The sequence below is a fragment of the Propithecus coquereli genome, unplaced genomic scaffold, assembly GCF_000956105.1.
Source record: "Propithecus coquereli isolate 6110/MARCELLA unplaced genomic scaffold, Pcoq_1.0 Scaffold124, whole genome shotgun sequence".
Lineage (NCBI taxonomy): Eukaryota > Metazoa > Chordata > Mammalia > Primates > Indriidae > Propithecus > Propithecus coquereli.
This window is the reverse complement of record NW_012136525.1, coordinates 1,824,889-1,828,832: the sequence shown is the minus strand read 5'-3', so window position 1 is coordinate 1,828,832 and position 3,944 is coordinate 1,824,889. Positions and strand designations below refer to the sequence as shown.

Genomic DNA, 3,944 nt, shown 5'->3' with positions numbered 1-3,944 from the left:
AAACATTCCCCCTAAGAACTGGAAAAAGATGAGAGCGCCCACTACCACCTCTTCTATTCAACATAGTGCTTGCTGGAAGTCCTAGCCAGAGCAATCAGGCAACCGAAAGAAATAAAGGGTATCCAAACCAGGAAAGAAGGGGCCAAATTATCACTTTTTGCTGATGATAAGATCTTGTATCTAGAAAATCCCAAAGACTCCACCAAGAGACTCCTGGAATTGATAAATAACATCAGCAAAGTCTTAGGTTATGAAATCAATGTATACAAATCAGTAGCATTTCTATATACCAAAAACAGTGAAGCTGAGAATCAATCAAAAACTCAATACCATTCACGATAGCTACAAAGAAAATAAAATACTTAGAAATACACTTAACCAAAGAGGTGAAAGATCTCTACAAGGAGAACTATAAAATACTGAGGAATGAAATCACAGTGTAAGTATGTGTTCATAGGGATGTTTATCCCAGCATTTATTAAGCAAGATAATAAAGGGGGAAAAAAGGAGACCCATGAAGTATCTATCAACAGGTGTTACTGTGGGATAATATAAAAACTGAAATTAAGTATTAGGGTTTCATCTTTTAATAGCTTGTGAAAATGTGAAAAGCCAGAGATGCAGTCAATATTTTTTGTTAGAACTCAGTTGATAAAATATATAAATTAACTCTTTTGTGTATGCTTGTATCTTGCCTTTTACAAAAAGCTCTGTGCAATCATGCTTATCTTAAGCATATTCCTTTATGTATAACCTTAAACTGTGAAGGCCAGAATATGTAGATTAAGTTATCCCAAATAAATAGGACTCTGTTTTTTGTTTGCCAGTCTGATCTATTTTGTGTCACGATTTCTACCACACAATATAAAATTGTTCAGGCATATATTTCCTTACCCCTACCCAAAAGTCCAAAATGACACAGGTATATAATTTAGCTTGTGACTTCAAAACTCAAATTACCACGTGGTAAATAATGAGTAAATGTTGAGGAAGAACAGGTGTTATATTTTCATAGTATCAGTACATTTTTAGGCCAATAGATACAACAGATATCTAAATCTACAAACTCCTTATGTACTTATTTACCCTGGGAAAGTCATGAAGAATAAAGTTCGTAAGTACAGTAAGTGTTCTCATTTCTCTATATTATCTTATTGAAGGACTTCACCTCACCTCTGTGGCTGAAACAGTCTGGGTCTTTGAGACTGACAATCATCATGAAGATATGCCTAATAAATAAGTCAGAGATGACTTTAAAGCATATGGTAAGATAAAGGGAAAATAAAAAGTTTTGAGATGAGGATACAAAGAAACAGTAGCTTAGAGACACAAAATTTCAGAATGAGGCCATGATCAATCATGGGGGAATTGGAATATAAATTTGTCATAACAGTTTTTTGCAAGGTGGTGGACTAGACGCTTTTGTAGTGTGCCTCACCAATGCAGAAGAAGCAAAACAGTGTGTAGAGATTCACACTATGAATTATATCCAAGAAGAAAAATAAGAATTCAACAGAAAAGCAAAGAACACTTCAGATCCTGGGGAAGAGAAGTTGGTCAGGCAGCCTGTGTGGTGAGGTCTGGCTGAGAACTGTGAATGAAGCACCAATATGGGACAGAAGTGAGTATTTCTCTGTGATCCACCTTTCCACTAAGGAATCATGCACTCCAGGTCACAGGGGAGTACCTCGACACTCCCAAGCCCTAGATATAACTTGGGGATTAGCCAAAACAACTATGAGAAAGAATGGCACTACAAAGTGCCCCATGCATTCTCTCAGACCTGGGTGCCAAAAGTAGGAAGCCATTCCTGATCCTAGATCATAGCAGGCTGCTCAGGAACCTGCTAGCTAGCAGGGGAGGCGGTCACTGGTTTGGAGAGTCTCAGGTTGGAAATTGGTAATCTGGTCTTGACCAAAGGAGGTACCCCAATGGCCAGAACTGAGAGGCAAGTGTAGTGGGGGTTCCAGCCACTGGTGCTGTAGTTGGGTGGCCCCCTTTGTGGGAAAAAACTAGAGGAGATTTCCCTGAGAGGTGTGATTTTGACCCACGTGGGTCACAAACTGAAGGTAAATTGTATGTGACTTGGCTAACAGTTCGGACTTGCTACCTGAGTCAGGCTGCAGGAGGGAGCCCTACTGGGTTTGGAACATGAGAGCAAAGCAGGTTCTACTCCTTCTTTCTTGGCTGTGGAGCCAGGATCACCCACTTTTCCCCATGCTTGGACTTTGGTACAGCAGTGGTCACTCCTCTTCCTGCCATCACATTTCTCCAAGGATCTGAGAACTGGTCCCAAACACCCATCAGGGCCAGCACTTGCACTTTCCATTGGGTGGCCCAAGTACAAGCTTGCCCAACTTTGGTGCCCTCACCAGTTCTGCAGCTTTGGTGCTCTCATCCACCTCAGAGGTGTTGGTTACTATAGCCTTGTAGTATAGTTTGAAGGCTGGTCATGTGATGCTTCCAGCTTTTTTCTTTTTGCTTAAGATTTCTTTGGCTATTTGGGCTGTTTTCTGGTTCTGAATGAAGCTTGGAATTACTGGAACAGAGCCGACACAGGCTGTGTTACTTTCCAAACGAAGACTGAAAGGTGGGAAGCAATGGCTGATCCAGATGGGAAGGACTCAGTGAAAGAGCTCTGGAAGTATGAAGAATCAAACAGAAAGCACACCCCTAAAGAGGAATATCAGCTCTCTAGCAATGGATATTAAACAAATTCAGAACACTGAAATGACAGAAGAAGAATTTCAAACATCAATTGTAAGAAAACTCAATGATATGCAAGAAAAAATGGATAACCAACACAAAGAAATGACAAAAAAAAAATCCAGGACTTGGAAGAAAAATTCACTAAAGAAATTGAAATATTAAACAAAAATCAGCTTTCTGACTGGCGGCAGCCATCAGGTAAGCCAGGATGAGTGCATACAGGTATATCCAGAAGCTATGGAGGAAGAAGCAGTCTGATGTAATGCACTTTCTTCTGAGGGTCCGCTGCTGGCAATACCGCCAGCTCTCTGTTCTTCACAGGGCTCCCTGCCCCACCCAACTGGATAAAGCGCGCAGACTGGAATTCAAGGCCAAGCAAGGTTATGTCATATATAGGATTCATGTGCGCCGATGTGGCCACAAATGCCCAGTTCCTAAGGGTGCAATCTATGGCAAGCCTGTCCATCATGTTGTTATCCAGCTCAAGTTTGCTTGAAGCCTTCAGTCTGTTGCTGAGGAGCAAGCTGGACACCACTGTGGGGCTCTAAGAGACCTGAATTCTTACTGGGTGGGTGAAGATTCCACATACAAATGTTTTGAGGTTATCCTCATTGATCCATTCCATAAAGCTATCAGAAGAAATCCTGACACCCAGTGGATCATCAAACCGGTCCACAAGAACAGAGAGATGCGTGGGCTGACATCTCCAGGCCACAAGAGCCATGGCCTTGGAAAGGGCCATAAGTTCCACCACACTATTGGTGGTCCTCATCGTGCAACTTGGAGAAGGCGCAATACTCTCCAGCTCCACCTTTACTGGTAATATAAGTAATGTTTGTAAAATTCATACCTAACAAACAATTTAGGATTATCATGTCTGCTTAAAGGTGTTATTTGTCTGTTAAACTGGTCTGCATATTGTTTCATGAATGCTTTGCCAAATTATGAAGTTAAAAGTGCAATACTGTTTGAAGACTATAAAGGATGGTGCATCTTGTTCTAATAAGATAAGCTTTTTTTTGTCTTTGCTTTATCTTATTAGGGAGTTATATGTCAGTGTTTAAAACATGGTGTGTGGTATTATGGGTGTAAAATAAATTCTTTAAAAGAGGAGTGCTACAACTACCCTGTAGATTTGTTTGGTGCATTTGGTGAAACCTACAGCTTTACTGGGATGATGGCAATGCTCTGCTGGTTTTTTAACTGGGTTTTGTTTAGAAATTTGTAGGGTGGGA

The 3,944-nt window shown here is 40.8% G+C and overlaps 1 pseudogene; it reads left to right on the top strand.

Annotated features, from left to right (window-relative positions):
• The first annotated feature begins 2,917 nt into the window (after positions 1–2,917).
• On the top strand, positions 2,918–3,537 carry LOC105805060 (annotated as a pseudogene).
• The last annotated feature ends 407 nt before the right edge of the window (positions 3,538–3,944 follow it).